Source organism: Phoxinus phoxinus (assembly GCF_949152265.1).
Source record: "Phoxinus phoxinus genome assembly, chromosome: 12".
Lineage (NCBI taxonomy): Eukaryota > Metazoa > Chordata > Actinopteri > Cypriniformes > Leuciscidae > Phoxinus > Phoxinus phoxinus.
The window spans coordinates 24,297,501-24,319,652 of NC_136887.1; the positions used below are offsets into that span (position 1 = coordinate 24,297,501).

At 38.9% G+C, this 22,152-nt stretch overlaps 1 long non-coding RNA gene across 1 annotated transcript in view; it reads left to right on the top strand.

Annotated features, from left to right (window-relative positions):
• Positions 1 to 17,870, top strand: part of LOC307007747 — a 50,341-nt gene extending 32,471 nt beyond the window's left edge. Inside the window, exons 2-4 of the long non-coding RNA XR_013799669.1 lie at positions 14,008 to 14,153; positions 15,446 to 15,543; positions 16,246 to 17,870. This is a non-coding gene — a long non-coding RNA (uncharacterized lncRNA). The remainder of the gene's footprint in view (positions 1 to 14,007; positions 14,154 to 15,445; positions 15,544 to 16,245) is intronic.
• Positions 17,871 to 22,152: the final 4,282 nt, after the last annotated feature.

Consider the following 22,152-nt stretch of genomic DNA (forward strand, 5'->3'; position numbering starts at 1 on the left):
CTGTCTCCCTCCTTCATATGATATCACAGACTAATTCAGAGAAGGACCTGGTGCATGGGCTGTGCTGAGGGAGCTTTAGTTGAATGCAAATAAACCTTTCGTGGAACCTCTTGTGCCTTTTGATTAATAGCCGAGATATAGCAGATATTTGGAGCCTAGTGTTTGTCAAGTATAATGCAAATCTGGGCCTCTAGGTGACAGGAAATGTATTCAGTGATTTAACTCAGTCAGTAGAGCCTAAGAGATAGATCAAATTTGGTAGGCGTGCGTGCATTGCACAAGTTATTAGCTGAATATATACTGTATCTATTTCTAATTATTTGTCAAATCAATAGTTCTTAAATATTATTAATATATATAAATATAAACATCTGGCAAGTGTGTGTGTGTGTATAGGATAGAGGGTGTATATGTAAATCAATCATGAAACCAACATGAAACCATTTTAAACAAACATTTCCAGTACTTGGCATATGTGTTTTTCCTTCCTTTTAAAACTGTGTTATTTTGTTATCATGGACACCCTTGTATGTCAATTACCCTTTCGCATGTTGGGCCTCACGATCCCACTATTGGTAGTACCAATAATCACATGAGCTCAATTATTCCAAACTCAAAGTGCTGATGTATCTGTTCCTGAAATTAGAGGCATTCTCAAATAAGCAACTCAAATGTCTGCTGCATGATTGACTCTGAAAGAATGATAATGGCAGGATGGAGCCAACTACTATCTGAGACAAAGCACTCAGAAAAAAAAAACAGAGGACCAAAACTATTAACTGCCCTAAAGCTGGTGCTTTAAATAACTGGATCTGGGTGTGCATTTGGAGTATACATAACTTGTCTGGAGCCTCAGATGTCCTCATAGACTCCTTAACTGCCATGTTATTGAGAGAGAGACAGAGCTCCATGGCTTCTGAAGTCCGTCAGCTACAAGGCCTTAATCATCTCTCAATTAGATCTATCTCTTAATATTACCACTGTCTCCTATGATGTGTACACAGCACAAGACAGTTCCGCTGACTCCATTATGAATAGAGACACCGCCTTATGTGGTCTCATTATTGGATAAGTAAGAGGATACAGGAGGCAGACAGAAGTTTTAAGGCCGGCCGGAGTAGACGCCATTCCCATTAGCGGCAAGGCATTAACAATGTCAGCGACACAAATGAGGAGAGGAGAACAAGAGGGGATAGAAGAAGGATGGGGGGAGGAGGAGGAGGATGGGGGAGGGGGGGGGGGGGCTTTGTGGGACATGGTCCAAGAACATCAACAGTAATTACAGTGATGCTACCATCTTTCCTCAGATTGAACGATGCATGATAATGGTGTGTATCCTACAGCCAAAGGGATAGTTTAGTAAATGTTCTGAAGTGTATGATTGTACGTCTCAGGAGAAGCTATAGTTTCTGTAAAATACATGTTGTTTTCTCTTGATGCTTAAAGTGAGACAAAAGGTGCGCCTATAAAATGTACCATGGTATTCTTTGGATGACTAAACTAATTAGTAAGTTAATCAATGTTGTTATTTTTAACTAAAACTCTCAAAAAAAGTTTTTGTTAACTGAAACAAAGGTGAAATCAAATATAATATTAGATAAAAAACTGGAGTGAAAATTAAAAACGTTGCCTTGGCAACTAACTTAAATGAAATAGTATTTCTAAAACTAAAACAGAAATTAAACAAACATAAATATATATATAAAAAATGAATAAAACTGACTAAAACATTCAAAATGATTCACATTAAAATTAAAACTAAAGTAAGAGTTCAAAATGTTATATGAATATGATCATTCAGAACCATGTTATAAACCAATACTGCACCATGGTACATCCACGGGGTTTTTTATTTTTTTATTATGCCATTAATATTGCTAGTATATTATAGTGTTAATATTATCACATTCAGTGAATATTTATTTCCAAAGAATGTTTTTAAACAAAAGTTTAATTCATGTCAATTAACAGTGCTAAAAATGCTTTTTGCTCCATTCAAATTCTTCAGGCGCCCTAGCACCCGTTGGCTAAGGCTGTATTATGTAGCGTCTACTTTTCAATTCCAAATCACATTTTTCTGTTTTATTTTGTAATACGCAGTAGTATAATGGTTTACAATCAGCTATTGACATTGTCTTTGACAGCAGGTTTTTATAACCTATTATGAGACTTAACATGCAAAATACAGTATAAATGGCCTCTCATTGATATCATTCATTACTTTGATAAAAGCACTTAGTAATTATCAATTTTGTTTAAGCACATCACAGAGCCGAGCACGACTCAGTGATGGAAGACAAGTCATTCTGATGTGTGTCACCAAGTCATTAAGCTGCCTTTGAGGGAAGCCTGCAATCTGATTCATCACTGCAATAATGAGCCAGAGATGAACTCATCAATTTAATTTTTCCTAATATTACCCGTAGACGAGCCCTCATATCTCTTTATATTTCTTCTGCTTTTCTGTCTCTTCTTCATTATGTGTATTCTCCCTCTCTCTGGTGCATTATGTGTGAAGGAAGTACTAAAGCAGACACATGTGCAGCCAGTAAGGAACGGGTCTTTAGCATATTTTTAAGAGGACTCAGACTGGAGAGTATGTGCTCCAGTGCCTCGCTGTCTATCTGCCCCCTGCTCGCCCCGTCTTCCTTGTCAAGTACATTCTTCACAACATTGACATGCCTCCTGTCACTGCTCTCTTACTTCCAAGAAGCTTATTGCCTGCCCTTTGTCATTCACCCTTTGTCAAAAAAACAATAGCATTGAAACAATGTGTATCACTCCCCTGTTGCACTATTGTTGATTACAGACATTTTGAGAGGTTACATCTCTTCTCGTTCTATGGAAGGTTTTGTTTGAAACTATTTGAGGGTGCTCATTTAAAACAATTACTTTAAATACAATACGCAGCGATGAAAGCTATAATCATTCCAAAATCAGCGCTTACAGTACGCATGTGCTTTAATTTACAAAAGTCAGTCCTGCTGTGCAGGTATATGCTGGGATTTTTGTATTTTTTTCTGGCTGAATGACAAAGGGCAGGCAATAAGCTTCCTGGAAGTAAGAGAGCAGTGACAGGAGGCATGTCAATGTCGTGAAGAATGTACTTGACAAGGAAGACGAGGCTAGCAGGAAGCAGATAGACAGCGAAGCACTGGAGCAGACTCTCCTGAGCCCCCTTAAAAATAATAATAATAATAATTTTTTCATGTGAACTGAGGTGATGAGATGTGACCAAATGTTTTTTTAATAAAGATTTGTATTTTTCCATTGGGTGAATTAGAGAGAAAAGAAAAAAAAGAAACCTTACTAAAAATAATTATACTTCAAGTTACAATAATCAATCCTAAAATTCGTAATTTGTAACTTATCTTTGGCGCCAAACTTGTGAATTCAGATAACTGGAGACTCGCTCTGAACGGATCATTGAATCATTGAGTTGTTGTTTGGACAACAGTCCACTTCGCAAACACATCGTTCTGTGTGATTTGCGAACCGTTTTAACGTGTTCGTTGAAAATAATTGTAAGAATCGTTCACTCCTATGGGTCAGATACATGGAAAATGACCAAGTTCTCACCTGGTATCACCTGGACTCAAATAGAAAAGACGTGCCTGCTGGAGAATTGTTGTCGATGGCCTATGCTCCAGGAGGAGCGATGGGCCTAAGTACTTTGAATACTTATAATTATACTTTCAAGTATATCTCGATCAAAAGATTAAGTACAGGACAAATATACTTAGACTTTTCTATCAGTATAAGGCAAGTATTAAGTGCAATTTTAAGTATATTTATGAGAAGTACATAAAGTATATTTATGAGCAGTACATAAAAGTAGACTGAAAGTATACTTATTTTTAGTTTTAAAGAAGTAAACTCATAACACACTTGAATAAACTTCTTTTTCGTAAGGGAAGATATGTTTCTTTATTTTCTAGGGTCATTCATTGTCCAGAGTTGGGACTCAAAGATTCCTTTCTGAAGCAGTTGAATGCATTTCCCCTCTGGCGCTTTATGATAACCCATATTGACCATAACTGCAGATTAATGATTCATGAATAGGGGATGTAATGGAGTAGCTGCTTCTCTAGTTGTAATTGAGTGGAGCCATTCTGGCGAGCCGGGGCAGTTAATGTGGCCCACTGATCAAAGCCGAGCTCGCCTCTGATTGGCATGCGATGCATCAGAGGAAGTGATGGCGAGACACGACATCAAGGTGCTGCCTTGGCCCTATTAGCATATCTTTGAAAGGAAGAAGAGAGCTGTCCCATTTCAGGAGCGCCTGTCGTCTCTCCTGAATCCCACTCCGTCCCCTAGCAGCTTGCAAACTCCCACAGACTTTCTCTTTTGACAACAATGCTGATTTTAACGAAAGAAAATGAACGCAAAAGCCAGCACTGCTTGGTTTTAGTCCTTTACACACATAATACTTCCCACACTGAACTCAGGGAGCATGTCTTTAATTAACAGACCCGCTTTAGATCATCCCTGTCATCCTGTCTATAGCGGAGAAGGTTCAAGAGCGCAGTGGAGTACGGCTTAATTAAACCACAGTGTACAGGAAAGTCAGGCTATCGCACGGCTGCAGTGCTGCGAGGAGACATGGAAAAAGTCACATCAATTCTGCATGGAGACACAGCAGGTCAGGATAGACAGGAAATCTCAGAATTTTAGTATCTAGCATGTAGCAACACCTCTGAGAGACACCGCCGCATTATTCAACCTGATGCCAACCGATGCAATCCAGGCTGAGACTGTTATCACACTAGGTTTTTTATGGCTTTTTACTAGTGCGCTTGCAAATATTATGTAGATGGAAAACGTGCATTTTTTTCCATTGTGTTCAACTACATATAAACATTATAGAAAATATTCTTTGTCTGATTCTGTTTATCTTGCAGACTGACGTTGTCTGTGAGCACACATACGCTCAGAGATATATAGAGAGAATAAGAGATAGCGAGAGTGCAAGAGAGACTCTTTTCATCTCTCTTGGAGCATGTGACTATGTGGTGGGTGCGTTCCCCACCCAACCCCTCCATCACACTCTGCTGTGCATGCTGGGAAGGAGGTAATGTTGACAATTCCCCCCTCTTGCCTTGTCAGCCAACAATCCCGTGTCACACTTCACCAGCACCACCATTCTCTGACACTGCTGTCAAGAAATGACATTTAATTTTCACACCTCTACACATAGCCTTACATAGCCTTTCTTTATGATTTTTTTCCCTCTTTTTCTCTTCCGAGAACAGCGGCAACCCAAGGATCAACCCAGGGCTGTCATCCAGATATCGATACCTCTGACAGTCTGGAAAGTCTTTACGCGTTTTAGTCCTCCCACTCTCACCCTTTAGTCTCTGTTACTTTCACCATGTCTAACCGAACAAACCGAACAGAGGTCACTGGAAAGCGCTAAGGTCACATGTACCTCCGAGCGCTTGCATGTGGTCAGTGACTCACATCGATTGGCATATGTGGTAACCGAACGCAAATGAAGACTTAGCATGCATGCTAGAGGACTAACAGCATTAAACAGAGTAGAGTTTCTAGTTTGTAAAAGATGGACAGCTTGAGACGCAGCTTCTGATGGGGCGCCACCAAATTTTTTATTTATTTTTTGGGATCTGATTTAATATGCACACTTTGTCCCTCACTCCATCACATGGAGCGGCAGTTCTCCGGTTTCCTCTGGTTTCCATTTTATCCACACCCCTAACAGCTGGGAAGATCAATAATTATACTTTTATCGGCTAAATTGAAGGTTGCTATTAGGCATTTTTCCAACTAAATGGTCACGTGGCTGGTGGTCGCTCCTCCGTTCTGTCTTTTTGACCTCTGGAGTTTCTCGCCAGTTGAAGAATCACTCCGACTTCCTAAATTAGACACTGAAGGGACCGCTGTCACATCCAACAAGCGTCCCAATTTCATTATCAAGAGGCCCAGAATTTGAGATTATAAGTGATTATGTTCAGCCATTCTCGTTTGGAAAATCTCTTTAATCCTAGTCTCCATGGCTGCCTCTGACAGGGCACAGACATGGCCGGCTGGTCAACGGCCATCAAAAGGCAAAAAAGAGAGAGCATACGGAAGCAGGAGGAGCCTTGGCCTTGGATTGCAGGGAAAGTGGCCAGTTGGCCATCCAACAAGAGGTGCGGCGTCTGATCAGGCAGAGGGAGCCGCCGCTTGGCCAGAGATCACAGCGGTCAGTGGGGACGTGGCTGGATCCACTTTGTGCTCTGGGAACACTCGAGGACAGTGTACATCAAGCTGCTGTTGACCTTAGCAGCGTCGGTGCCGTCTGTCAGGGTGTCATACTCAGCAGCCAGTACTACACCAATCCTAAAGACTCGATACATTGACACAATGAGGCTGGATTTTGTTTTGAATTCTGATGTAGTTTTGATGCTTGTGTAGATGAATCAGCAAAGTCTGAGGTGCACTACCTGTGGGAGACATCCTGGGAAAACTAGGTGGCTGCTGGAAGAAGTGTTAGTGAGCCTAGCTTGGGGTGCTCACCCTGTGGTCTGTGTGGTCTATACTGATGAGGACACTATATTGTCGAAAATCACTGTCTTTTGGATGAGACGTAAACCGAGGTCCTGACTTAAAAATCCCAAGATGTCCAACGAAAAAAAAGTAGGAGTTTAACCCTGGCATCCTGGCCAAATTTGCCCATTGTCCATCACCATGGCATAATCATCCCCATATACTGATTGGCTTCATCTCTCCTCTCCATCAATAAGCCGGTGGGCGTTGTGGCGCAATATGGCTGCCGTCGCATCATCCAGGTGGATGCTGGACATTGGTGGTGGTTGCATTGAGGAGATTCTCCCTTTTTTTTAATTATTGATTAAAAGTAAATGTATATATCATTAAAATAATTTTTAGTGTTTTCACATTATGACCAGCCTATTCTAATGCTTTTCAGTTAAATATAAAAGGTAAACTAATGTAAAATGTTGTTTTGTCTACCAAATATTGTGACCACATTACGCACTAACACAATAAATTAACCCGTGTAGTAAAACAATTCATAAAATAGCAAAATGAAAAATATCCACAAACGTCCTGAGAAAAGTTAATACAGATCTGTATTATAGTTGAATATCTGCCAGTGTAGATTTATTGTGTTCAACATACCTGTGTGACAACAAGCCCCGATATCCCCTATATAATAGCTATATGCAGGGGTGCACATAACTGGTACGCAGGTACGCATGCGCGACAAAAATCAGGAATGCGTAATACCACTTGTGTTACTACGCGCCTTTGCGTACTGTCGCCAAAATGCAACATAGGCAGTGTTAATTACATTTTTTCACAGATGAAAACGAGACGATAACTAAATAAAAACCTTGTTTTAAATGACGACCACTATGACGAATAAAAACTAGACGGAAATGTAAGGGAGGGACGATTGGGGAAGTGATCCAGTCAGAACTGATTTGCGTTTGTGGAAGATGCGCACATTTGAATTGTAACGTGCTGATCTACCGAGTCGGCATGCGCTGCATGTCTCAAATCGTTAAAAAATGTAAACGTCTGGGAGAAAGAGAAGAGCAGACATATGGATAGATCTGAATAAGAGTGACGCCGCGAAAGACAGCTTTATTCGGTATGTTTTTCTGTGCGAACACACACACACACACACACACACACACACACACACGACCCGAAGCGTGCAGCCCCGCACATAGACACAGCGCGCTGCGCGCAAGGACTGAATCGAGCTCTCTTTCGCGTCTGAATGGACAAATACACACAACGTTATGTCTAAATGTCCGTTTTGGAGAGTATTCACGTAAACACAGTCGGTTATGTCTTTACAGAACGTACAGTGCATCAGTGCAATTGGATCTGCACACTCTTAAAGTGACAGTGCGTAATAAACCTAATGCCTTCTGTACACTTAATATTGATCAAACAACAAAATAAAAAGAGAAAATTCACTGCTCTTTAATATCTTTAATAAGGATTAATTATATTTAATTTATACAAATAAATATATCTGAACAATCAAATAACACTTCAAATACATTTTTTCCAAAGGTGTTTTCCATCATTTTAGGTCGTTCTTTTCACGCTGATGTAAATTTAATTGTTCGTTTATTTATTTTTTATAAGTTTGGTTTTAGTTAGTTATTTTATGCTATAAAAACGAAAATGAGACGTCATGATTGACAGCTGTGGCCACGCTACATATGGGGTGAGTACCAAACACCATCTCCTGGTCCTCATCTGAGTAACTCACTGAAAAAGTTATGTGCACCCCTGGCTATATGTTGTAATATTACACATTATACAACTGTTTGTTTAATTCCTCCAGGATTCAAACAAGCAAGTCGTCTTGTTGCAGCGATGTCTGGAATTACTAATCACGGGTGTTCTTTGAAGAAAATGATCAGTAACTCCCAAGCTAATGCATCTGTTCATGTGCAGTTATTATCTTAGCTTGTGTCAAAAAGCTCTGTAATTGTAATGAGTTCATTAAGACCTCATTAATATACAATTACGATCTTTTTGGGCAGTTCAGACTTTGCTCATGAAGAAAAGCTTAGTTCACCTTGAATAAAGTAATCAAAACAGCTAGATTCATTCTTTAAGGAATGGCATGATTCTTTTGTGTGTTTTTTGTAGTTAATGGAGGACACGTTGTGCAGATTCTATTTAAAATGTAAAATTGATGGCCACATATTGATCACCCACAGGCTTTTTGCTCATTAAATGCTGCCTGATAGGTCAATTCCACTTGAAAACCCCTCTCCACCAAATGAGTCCCTTTCATTCACTCAATGACTCTTTTATACCGCAGTTTTTTTAGCTACGGGACAGAAATAAGAGGGTCTCACTGATCAAAATCAATTTATAGTGTATGTATACCTTCCTCTGCTGTTTTCTCTTATAGGGTTCAAGGTGAAGGCTCATTCTGATCTCTTACATGAGTTAGAGGCTGGTCTGGAGTCTGTTTCATTTGTGCGTATATTTAAAGCAGTAGTTCTTTACATTTTTTTAAACTATTCTCTTTATCTCAGTCAGCAACTGTTGCTATTGGCAACTCCCCAGTCAAAGATCTTTTTTGGTCAATAACGCATTCAGAAGACGCTTTAGATTAAATGAAGCTGCTGAAAGATGACTCAAACTAGTATGCAGACTGTGTCTTATAAAAGCCAAAAGTATATAATATCCATCCATTGCCAGGTTGACCAATTATTTTATGTTTTTATCCTATACAATATGTCTCGCAACAAGGGCCCTTGTGTTTTCTCTTTTACATAACACAGGCCGAAGAACATGTTACTAAACCATTTTTTTAAACAGGCTTTCAGGACCAAAACGAATGTCCTTTGTGATGTGTATAAATTCATTTCATGGATTCCATTTGCTTACTGACTTAATCCAGTCCAGCTGACATTGAATCCAGTGAGCAAGACCTGGTTTCATGCAGTCACTACCCGGTTTTTGACTTTGTGACTGTGTGTTCTCCTGCCTTGTTCACAGACAATGAGAGCTTAAGATCTCTTTTATTTAAGCAACTGTTTCGACGCCCTGCATCTCACCCTAATTGCTCGGAATAATAGGGCCATGCTTAAGATTTGTGCATGATCTATCAGACTGCGCGAAGAACACTGATCTATCTGTTCTTACAAAGGAGGAATGCAGATAGGCCTACACAAAAGCTTTTGACTGTATTAATGGTGACTACGACGAGTGAGGTCTGGGCTGCAGTGGTGGAGGGAGTGAATGCTCTCTCCAACCACATCGCACCCTCATGAATCATTCATTAAGGAGTTAACTGTTTCCAGTGTGTCAACAGCTTGTCTTTGAAGTGATAATCTTAACATTGAGAGAGCCCTTGAATTTTTGCTTTTAATTACATTGGTTAATGGGAAATGATCTCTATAATTCAGTGAGGAGGAGTCGCTTGAGCCTCCTGTTAGAGAAGCTACGTCTAGTAAATTCTTCAGGGAGCCAACGTGAGGGGAAAGCGAGCTGAATCTGGAAGCGTTTTCCTTCTGGTGTTAATCAATTTTCTACTAATGGAGGAATAGGACTGCGAGTCTGTTTCTCTGAGCTATTTTATTCTTTTATTTTATTTTTTAAAATATTTTAATCATTTTAATGAGGCATTCATACTTTAAGAACAGGCAGAGGGAGGAAATAATGTCTAACCTTGAAAATGAGATTCATACCCAGTTATATTAATTAATGCAATTGAATGAGGAAAAGTTCAGTGTGCATTATTCTCTTTTTCTGTTGTGGCTGTTGAAAAGTGCACTGAGATTCAGCGAGGTTTTTAGTAAAAAGCCAACAAATGTGGTGCTGCATATTTCAAGGAGTCCTGTATGAAAAACTAGGACAATTTCTGAATGAGTAATGGCAAGCTTTTCAGCATATTTTTCAGCGGATCAGAGAATACACCCAAACTCCTTGATTTGGTAGATGCGTAGTTTCTCAGTGTTTCGCAAATGAAAATACTTCAGGAATGTGAGATGGGTAATTTCCTCAGTGACTTTCAAAGACACGGGCCGGAAATCTATCACCATCATTCGGTAGATAGAACAGAGTTCTCACCTCCTGCCTGTAATAATAGGGTTGGTTTTAATATTACCTGTCACATTAGCTTCTTCAGTATTCTATACGCAGATATAATAATGCCATTTTCTTTCTTTCCCTCTTTTTTTTTTTTTTTTTTTTTTTTTGTGCGGAGATGGTAGTCATGGGACCACCATACTTAGTTAATATGATCTGAGACTTCCAAATGGCCTCAGCCATTTAATCCTATTCTTGGCTTAGCTTGTAAAGACATTACAATCCAGTGCTTTGTGAGAATCAGACATATGCCAGCAGATTAATATGTTCATATGTCTCTCAGTGGGGGGTATGATCAAATATTACAGTCACTTTTTTGATGTGTAAAGCTCTGGTGTTACTGTGGCAGAGAAAATTACCCCTTAGATGCCATAGACAAGGACAGATACAGATTAAATGTTAATATACCGAGGACAGCCTTGTTTACAAACGAGCACTGTCGCACTGCACTTAGATTAAATTTAGATTAAACCTAGATTAAATTGTGTGTGTGAGTGTGCATGTGTGTCTTTGATACACTCGGGGTGTTTGCTGTGCAGATAAGCACTGCTCCTCATAACTAGGACCCTTCCTCCCCTGTGCCCTAGCCCTTTCTACTCCAAACAAACATATTATTTGATGTGACCCCAGCCTGTTCAAACAAACACTTTGTAATCTCCACTAATGAAAAAGCTAATCCCAGCTCTAGAAAGAGGCTACAAAGGATCCATTGTGGCTTTCTATATGTCTTTATGGAATACGCCCTGGCTTGTAGCTTGTTCATTAACATCTTTATTATTCATTAACACCTTATTATAATTAACATAATGCACAAGACAGTTGTACAGAGACTAGTTAAATGGTTCTACCGCTAGTCGATGATTTGGGCCTGTATAGTCGCAGATCAAATAACCTAAATTGCACAAGATTGGCTGGTGGCACCACAAAATGTGCACAGTCCTAAAACTTCAATTAGCGACTGTTCTACTCTTTAAAAAAAATATCCTGCTTAAATCATGGTTTTAAAAAATGGCAGCTGTGCCATTCCATCTACCTGAAGTATCAAAATCTTTTTATCCTGTAAATGTAATGATATGACCACCGTAATAATAATCCAGGGGGTAAAAGAGAAAGCCACCTGTCCAATGCAGACCCCCTGTGTTGAAAATCAAGTTGTTTAATGTTGTTTATATGTCTATGTGGTGTTTTTAATTTGCTTTAAGACAAACCAAGTGCAAATTCATAGTCAAAGCCATTGCTGAGTATGTTCTTCCTAAAACTGCAGTTTACCAAAGACGCGGTTTGAAACAATCCAAAGTTTACTACTGTCACAAACATATAACCAATCCTGTCAACATCCGGGACGGGCCTTTTACACAATGAGCACAATGAACACCTTAAAGAAAGGACAGGAAACATCGGGTATATATAGCAATATGGTGGGTGAATTATGTATATGATGTTTTGATGAACTATGCCTTTCTCCTCTTTCTCCTGACTTTGTGATGTTCAAAATGTTTCTAGGATGCTGATTTTTAGAAGGCAGTTGTGTAATTCTGAGATGCCGAATGGGCACATGGTTTGTGTAACATTAGCAACACATTATTAGCTGTTTGACAACATAAGCTAAAGACTAATCTTAACAATCTTATCAAAATTAATTTGGGATCCAAAAGAAAACTTTTTTATTTAAGAGTTTTAATATCCCATATGCAGTACCCTGGGTGATAGCCAACACCCTGCCAGTAGCATGCTAATAAATTCTCTATTAGAAAAGAAAAGCTTGGATTTTGCATGGAAATTATTCACTAAATTGAGTCAGAATACTCTCACTCAGCAATCAGGCGTTTTTAAAAGTGTTTGGTATCCCAAAGGAGGCCTGCTTGTGTAATTAAACTATATTTTTAGGAAAATGCCAGACTCACTGGTGTTACTGCTCAGCGTTAGGGTGATCGGAGCAGCTGTTTGCTGGAGCCTAGGGATCTGATGTCGAGTTGAATGCATTCTCCTGTCAGAAGGTTCTCACCTCCCAAGGCGTCTATAAAAACATTATGCGTAGCGACACGTCTGTGCCATCAGTCTTCCGCAGAGCATGGTGGCAGTCCGTCACCATATCGCACCCAGCTGTGGGACCGCAGTTGTATTTGTGCACCTGGAATGTATACAGAAGATGAGACAGGACACATTAAATTAAGAAATAGAACAGATAGGTAACTCAGGGCCGCTAAACGGTTCATGTCAGAGCAGACAAGATTCAGACAGATGATAATGTAGCTAATTTCATCTGTTCAGACATACAAAAAGCAAAATTCTCTTTGATAGAAAAATGGGCATACTGTAGTTGACTTGACTAGTTTTATGTCATTGCGAGTCTATTTTAAGTAGTTATTTCACTCTTGATTCGCTATGTTGCAGCCAAAAGTAGTTCTAGTGGTTTTTGTTCTTTATGTTTTCTATGCTTCAATGATGGCTGTCATTTTTGTACACAAGTTACTATGTCATGACGTTCTCTTTAGGAGAAAATAAGCTATTTTAATCTGCTCTTCTTTCCCGTTGTATTTTATTCTTTTGTGTCCTATCCCTTTAGAGAAAGCTGTTTCTTCATTGTGACGTTCTGTATTGGAAATGGCAGCCGTCTGAATAGAATGGCAGCAAAAAAAAAGGCTGTAGGCTCATATCAGCAGAGCTCACCGTTGCTATGTAGCAGGGGATTGGTTCTCAGCCGAGCGTGTTTGTGGTCTGGCAGATCTTCCATAAGACAGAGCTTGATCAGACTGTGCTGCTTTCACCTGTCATCATAGAATATCTCCTCTGCCCCGTTTGAGTCTGGCCTCTGCTTCCACACAAGCCACCTATGTTTACAAATCAAATTTCTGACAGGACCTCATAAATATAGCTCTAAAACATTAGCGATTAGTCCATCTCATTCTGCACAAAAAGCCCAATCCATCACATAAATCAGTGCAGTTTGGAGGTGTTTCTGATTTATGGTTGCAGTTATATCTAGGTTGACCTGGTTTTTAGTGCGTGTGTTACACGTCTCATATGAGGAGTTGTTAGTTTTTATAACGTGCTATTAATTCCGATGTTGGAGGAATATTGGGAAATAGTCTTGAGGCAAAGAAAATTGGTTGTCGTTGGTTTATATGAGCTGATGGTGTTTCCGTGTTTGCTTCACCTCAACAAGATGCAGTGATATTTTTATAGCTTTATGCTTCATTTCCCTGCATATAAATCTTGAAGTGTTCGACAAAAAACGTGCACGTTTATGTGTGTGTTACGGAATCAGACTCACAAGAAGGAGATGAAGGTAACAGGAAGTGTATTGTGACAACAACTGAGCTGATGAACAGAAAGCTGGTGAGTGGTAAGTGCAATGATGGTTTGGAGTGCAGGATGCTGGCGGTGTATAATATTTTTCTTCTTACATGTGTGGAGTTCGGTGGAAGACTGGAGGGAAGATGTGGATCACAGTAGACACGGAGACGCTGGAGGAGAAACACTGGAGAGATTGGAGATCGCTGGAGACAGGGAGAGTAGTCCTCATCATACGAACGAGACCGAACCATGAACTGTGGTGGAGTGTGAGTCTAAATAGTGGCAGTATACTTAATAAAATGAACTTGAGTATACTTATTGTTTGTAAGGGAATGTAGCCAGTCACAAATATATACAGTATGTACAGTATATATATATATATATATACACACACACAAACACACTTATGAGTCAAAACATTATGACCACCTGCCTTAAATGCTGTTGGTCATTCGTGTGCCACCAAACAGCTCCGACCTGCCGAAGCATGGACTCTTAAGTCCGCTGAAGATGTCCTGTGGTATCTGGCACCAACACATCAGATCCTTCAAGTCCTGTAAGTTGTGAGGTGAAGCCACCATGGATCAGAATTGTTGGTCCAGCACATCCCACAGATGCTCAATCAGACTGAGATCTGGGGAATTTTTAGGCCAGGGCAACACCTTGAACTCATCATGTTTCTCAAACCATTCCTGAATGATATTTGCAGTGTTGCAGGACACATTATCTTGCTTAAAGATGAGGGCCAAACCATTTGGCCCTTGCCAACGCCTCTCAGGACTTTACCCCTGCCCATTGCTGCTGCATCCAACATATTGACTTAAAACTGATATTTCGCTAATCATCTAATCTACTCTGAATTTAATTGACATGTGACTTTGTTAGGAAATTATAAAAAAAAAATGCTTCACCCGTGGTTGGTCATAAGGTGTATACACCACAAAATACCATTTGATATACAATAACATGTACAATACACAATATAATTTGAGTTTGGTAGATTTTTTTTTAAGTCAAAAAGATGGTATTTATTCAATCAAATATTCACTAAAAGTAATTGTTTTTCATTTCAATATATTTTAAAATCGTCCCCTTGGAATTATAAGGTTCTATCTGACATTTTTGTCAAAATTGAGTTATTCACATATTCTTATTCTGTGACAACTTATTTACATTATGTGATGTTGTTTTTTAAGTTGTGTACATTTTGGAACTTTTTATTTAGAAAATAAAAAGGTTCTTTCTACACAGTCGAATGGAATGCAAAAACTTTAAAGCTCAATATCTCAAAACAGTCAGAATGCAGATAGAACCTTATAATTCCAAGGGGACGAAATGTAATTTATTACTATGGTGGCAAAGCTGAATTTTTAGCAGCCACTCCCTATTGTCTTTATTTTCACATGATCCTTCAGTAATTATTACAATTGGTTGCTCACGTGAACAGCGTCAGCCAATGATGAGCTAAGTATTCTTGTCTCTTCATAACATTAAAGGTTGAACCACTGTTGTCACATTACTATTTTAACGATGTCTTTACCTTTCTTTGCCTTGAAAGTTGCAATGATGTTGCTGCCTATGGATGGTTCATCAAAAATATCTTAATTCATGTTCCGGAGATGAACGAAGGTCTTGCGGGTTTGGAACGACATGAGGGTGAGTAATTACTGACAGAATTTACATTTTTTGGTGAACTAACCCTTTAATAACCTAATGTGTAATAATATGAATATGCTGGAAATTCACTGTTTATGAATATTCAGCTGTCTTGGTGTTGATTTGTGTGGTGGCAAGCATGTGAAAAATGGGACTTTAATGAGCCGGGCTGCCCACTCAGAGAACAACATCTTATCCACTCTAATGGAGGTGGATAATAATAAGAATCTTAATTTCACACCTGTTGGACAGAAGGGGAAAAAACATGCTGCTATAAGGTTATAGATAAAGTGTAAATAAAACGTATTTATAGATATTTTACATAAAAAATAAATATATATCTCGGGTACAGAATGATTAAAAAGGGAAAATGTTCCAGAGGGTTTTTTCTTTTCAGAAGTGAAGAAAGATTAATTTGGCTGAATCGTTGCACCTGCGTGAATGTTTAAGGAATATTGTTTTCGTTAGGATGATGCTAATTAATGTCTTCGTTATTGAGCGCTGTGAGAAACACATGGCAAAGAGATTCTGGACGCCACATTGCTGCATCAACTCTTTTTTACAGTGATTTATTTATTCTGCAACACCCCGCACAATTCAAACTGCCTCATCCACCCTTTTTCAGTCAAATGCTTTTTGAGCAGAATTGCAGTCAGTTGCTCTGTAATTACTGAATGTGTTTTGTTTTTTTTATCCATACAGGTGAAGTTCATCTCTCCAGCAGATGCAGTAGATGACCACTTTCTTCCTTTGCATCTCTGGACCTAAAATAAGTTAAACTTCCTGTGCCACAGGGTTGAGTGCTTTGAAGGAGCAAGATTGGTTAAGAAAGGTGAGACTCGGGAAGTGGGTTTCGGAAATGCTGGCTTTGAGGTGGAGGTTAAATGGGATCGTTCTCACCGTGAATCATTTTGATGACCCATAGCAGCTGAGTCTGCAGCTTGTCATCGCTGTTGTAAAAGGTATTATGTAGCGAGAGCAAGCATTCATCAGCGGCGCAACGCCAAATACTGCTTTCACAATCCTTGTGGGTGTCACTGAGTCGAGATGTGGAGTGTGCTATCAGATACAGTTAGATTAAATTGTGTGCTAAAATACATTTCAGTGCTGTTGTTCCTAAGGAAATGGGCTAAAAGAAAGAGACACGGGGTGACAGCCTCAGAATTAGAGTCAGTTGGTTCCCATAAGGCACTGCTGCAGCTTTTATGTTGCTTTCACAGCAGGCCTATATGAAACCAGTGCAACAATCACATGATATTAATAAAAATGCTCTTTTAATTAATCAAGCCGTAGAGCGAAAAGAGAAATATAAAATAAGGAAAAATAAACAGCGGTGCTGATCATGTGCTAGTTGGCCTACATAACTTATCTTTTGATACTACTTTTGCTGAAGTGAATAAATTTAAAGTAGTAGAACTTTGATATCTTAAAATAGCTCTTAAATATAACACTTCGTTTTTGTAGCTTTATATTATATCAAATATGCTACTCCAAATTGTACAACAGTGGCAGGGATTTGGACAGAAAAAAAAAATCAAGATGGCAATGTATCCTAAAATTATAAATTTTAGAGCCGAATTAGCTTTTTCTTGACAAATTACAGGGTTGCTCGATATAGATGGTTGTTCAGAAAAAGAGACATAACAGCTTATGCTGTAGGTGTGATCACATCAGCGAATATATTAGCGAAAATAACATAACGATGCATGTAGCACTGCTCACACAGAAGTCATTTTAAAACCAAGCTATTTTCTGTTGGTCAACAAGGCGAATTTGTGTGACTGACTCGTACTCAAGTGGAGAACGTTTTCACCCTCTCACGAAACTTTCAATCGCACAGATCCCTGTTGAAACGAATTAATTTTGCTCATAAAATTTCACAGAGAAATACCGTATGTCTGTTGTTGGTTTGAGGAAACACTGGCACACACTCTAGTGACAAAACCACATATGACGCATATGAAGGTTTCCAGATTAGATTTATATGAACTCTTTTCAAATTTTCAAACATTTAAGTTCAGTCTGAAGTTTTAGGTAAAAACATACCACATTGTCAGAAACTGTCTCTTTCTTTCTGCAACAAATGTAAGATATGAGTGATGAAATGCACTTCTTTGGCTTGAAAAGACAATTTCATCTTTGATGTCATGAAACCACGTGTTTTCTTTACCTCATCTTAAGCTGCTTCTGTATTGACTTCTGGAGCTACTGGCAGTTTTGCAGCAGAACTACAGAGCCGAGAATCGTTTTCTATTGAGACGTGCAGTTCATGAAGATTTTACCGTCGTAATAAATGGCTCATTTTCCTGCCTTTGCTTTGAAACTCCAAGACAGTCCATGTGTCTCTTTCCCCCTCCAGCTGATGCTTCAATAGCAGGTGCTCTACTGCCATCAACAGCTGCAACACGGACTGTAAAATCACGCTGAAACGTAGTGAAACTCAGATGTGGCCGGAGGCTGCTCGGCATGCATTTGAATATTTCCTGATTGAGTTCAAACAGGATTGAAGTCAAAAGAGGACAAGTCTCTGAGAAACGTCTGTACCCGCACATTTCTCATTTCACACATGAGGCCCCGATATGAATATGTGACTACAAGAGTAGTTAGGGGAGTGTTATATATGTATCTCTATTTGTTGCAATGACTAAACTGTCTGCATCTATATTCAAATAGAATATAGTGTGGACAGGATGTGTGTCAGAACAAAATGAAAAGGCCATTTTTATTTAACCATTTATAGCTGACCACTATTGTGTGCATATTTGAGACACAGAAACATGTTATCGTATATTTTGCACGGAAGGTTTAATTAAAACACTAATATAGGCATTTCAAAGAAATAAAAACAGGTATAATTTTAAAGCCAAACATTAGATTACTCTTGTGATAAACACAATAAAAGAAGAATGAAATATGTTTTCTATTCTTTGATAGATTTCGTTATTCATTTTGAAGCCCTTATGTGTGCCTTTCTGAGTAAAGTATTTGGCTTCAGGCACATCCCCTTGTAGTAGTACCATTTGAATGTCTGATGTTTGATCATTTTTCATTGTGGTATAACCACTGGCAAAGATGAAAATCTGCGGACTGTTGAGAAGCCTCGGCAGTACAGTCATTTGCTCATTGGTACAGAAGCCCCTTTAATCTGCTTGAAGTGATTTGGTATCAGCGGGTTGCATTTACTGACTGGGGTGCCACACATGTTGCATCTATTTAAACACTGCATGAGCTCCATCTGGAGCTACGCATCTTACTGAAAACACTCTGAATTTACAAGCATTTTGTGTGTCACCATTATAGAGGTCCCTTTGGATTGATTTCACGCTGATCCATTGTGAACGCGCATGGCGTGTGTGTCGAGTGAGGAGATTAACAATATCAACCTCAGTCACTGTTCTAATGTCATTCTGTCTTCAATACGGGCGTTATCACTCAGCCGTGATGGAGGGGAGATATTTCACAAAGCAAATGTTAATGCACAGTGTCACTGGGAACCAAATCCGAAGGCTTTGTAATTATCTCACGCGATCCGTACAGTTGTAGCGCAAACACCCCAACGGACGCGCAAACAAACACACTGAGCGATTGTCGCGCTCGATTGCGCCGTAGCTGAGAGTATGTAAGTATTTTACTGACATGTCTATGAGATACCTGTAAGGGCAGGGGAAGGGGGTAATGGAGGTTTGCTTGGGTACTGTCACTTCATGCTCCCTGACCCCAGGGAATGGTAGTGGGAAAGTAATGGCCACGGCTGCCAGATGTAGCAGTCACATTTAATCAAGTCTGGTGCTGTCACTCCCGCTGTATTGATCCCTGTGAACTCCCCAGGCAGCTGGCAATCTCACTAGTTTTGCCAAACAACAACTTTTCGCTTGCCTTTCAAACAACTCCTTGTGTGGCGGCACATCTCGGCCGCCTTAATCACATGCTATTCCAAGAAAACCACCAGCCATGGTAAACAAGACCGGGCGAGGGGAGTCACTATCCCGTGTGATTATTTAATCTATTGACTTCTGCCTCTTTTGAAAGTGGATTTTTGGACATGAGTTTAGTTTAACTTCATTCAGTTTAATGATGCAATCCACAGAGTTTTTTTTTTTTTTTCTTGGACCACTTACTTATTTCTTGGAATATTTAAAGAGACTGAAAGCAGCCAAGCTCTAATAGTATATTCCAGAGCACTAACTCGGTCATTAGAGTACGTCACAAAGCCCGACTATTACTGGGTTATAACTCAGCGAGACGGCGAATCCTGGGGAGAGAGATATGGGAATCTGTTTCAGATTTTCGTGAATTACATTTGCGCTGATGATAATTGGAATTCGCAATCTCATGAATTGTATTTACACCTGTGAGAATGAAATATGAACAGTTCAAAATTCACTTTAAACCTATAAAAAATGAGGTGCTTGGATCAGTGGTAAGACCTCCGAACCATGAGCCAGCTGAAAGGTCCAGCTTCATATCTTGCCCTGGGCAAATCCTCTGACCACTAATGTTGTGCCCCTGAGCAAAGCGCTTAAATCCCAGCTGCTCTGTGGTGGCTGTGGTCTGGTTGGCCCTGTGCTCTGACTAATCTCAATGTCTGCATATGTCTGATAAAGAATAAGCTAAATTAATTAAGGTGATGTGTTGTTTTTTCCATGACAAAATTATTATTTTAGTTTAATTTGCAATGACTATAAACAAGCAATTCATAACTTTAATTCTCTGAAAAGTGAAAATATTGTGGCGCTTTCAGCATGCTGTGCTGGTTTAAGCTAGGTTTAGGCTGGACTACCTGTTTGTTTGAACAATGGTTGACAGGAGGAGTGTTTGGGGAAACCTGTCTGAAAATGATCAGTATATTATCAGAATTTTTTTTTTTTTTTGAAAGAAAGAAAGTAATACTTTTATTCAGCAAGGATGCAATAAATTGATCAAAAGTGACAGTAGGCGCGTTTCCATTACAGTCATTCCAAAAATAATGGCAACGTATGTTGGTAGGTTTATATATTGCAGCAACCACACTAGCCATTATTATTAATCGAAGGAGATAAGCGTGTTATTCAAGCATTAATGGTAAGGAAAGACACTTATACTGTGAGCGGCACATAGGATACTGTTGTATGAGGTGTTTCTGGGCGTTTCTCCCTCATTTCTGCTTCGAGGTCTTGGTTGAGGCATTTCTTTGAGGTTTAGAATTCAGTATTCCTGTAATTCTTTTGTCTTTTATGAATTTAATAAAGAACTCTGTCTCGTATTCTGTCCAAACACACGGCGTCATCTACGTCAGGTGACCTGTAAATGTGCAAAAACCATTACAGTTTCCATTACAGTTTTGCAAAAAAAAATATTTTTTGAATTGCCTGAAAAACCACCTCATGCGAGCGTAAAAACATTTTTGCGAGTTTTTACGAAAATTACGTGTTTCCATTAAGCGTATTTTCAATTCGCAATTTCAATTTGCAATTTCAATTTGCGCAATTTGAAGGGTAAGAGATTAACAATGTTACAAAAGATTTTTGGTAACACTTAATTGTGTGAAATTGTAAAATCAATGAATCAAGGAAATAAAAACGTGAATTAAACTATAAATTAATTTTCCACTGGTGAAGAAGATTTCACATGTGACTTTTGTCATATATGTTTGTGCATCTTCCTGTTTACCTGGAGCGATTACCTTCCCTCTGCCTGACATTATGCTTTCAGTATCTAAGCAGCTTCAAGTGCATGTCAACTGCTGGAAGGACAGCAATGAGATACCGGCAATTTTCTATTCACTAAAATTCTTGCATCGTTTTTGTTATACAGATGTGACATTCTGTCGGCAGAACGATTTGAAAGAGAAATGAATGTGTTTTGTGAAATTGCAATGTGTGTCTACCAGAGATGTGTGATGAGCTGCTGTGTGCACATGTTGCTGGCTTTCTTTTGCTTCGCCTCCATCTCTCTTTGCTGTGCTCTCTGGGTCATTCCTGTTATGCATACCTTCAAAAAACTGAGCTTTTAAAAATATATTTTACCAAGTAATTCAAGCAAATATTTCTATAAAAACGTGTATAATACTTTCAGAAATATGCTGATTATTTAAATATATTAATTATTATGTTTAAATAGTATTTACACATCTAGAAAATTAACAAGTTGGAAATAAAGAGATAAAGTTTTGCTCAGTGAGGATTTGTTAGCGTTAGCTGGCAGACATCTAATAAAGGTTATTTTTCATATTTTGTGACCATTTTTTATATCAGTTTCTGTATTTTTATCAAGCAGGATGGATTAGTTACATTAGTTAAATGTAACTAATACCACAAATATTATGGATTATGGACTTAGGAAAACCCTATAAACTGATAAACAATCCAAACTATCTTAAGAAAACATGTTTTGTTTAAAAGAGTGTGAAGAAAATAAAGTAACACCTGGAATATTTCTATTAGAAGCACCCATGCAACATCTGCTCGAACCAAAGAAGTGAATTATTTTAAAATTCACCCAAAGTTCAATTTATTGTGATAAAAGAAAAACACTAATATGATTTCCATCTTTGGAACATGTTCAGACATACGGGGACAAAATATACTGCATAACAGCAATGACCCATCTGGCTCCTAATATGTGGATTGA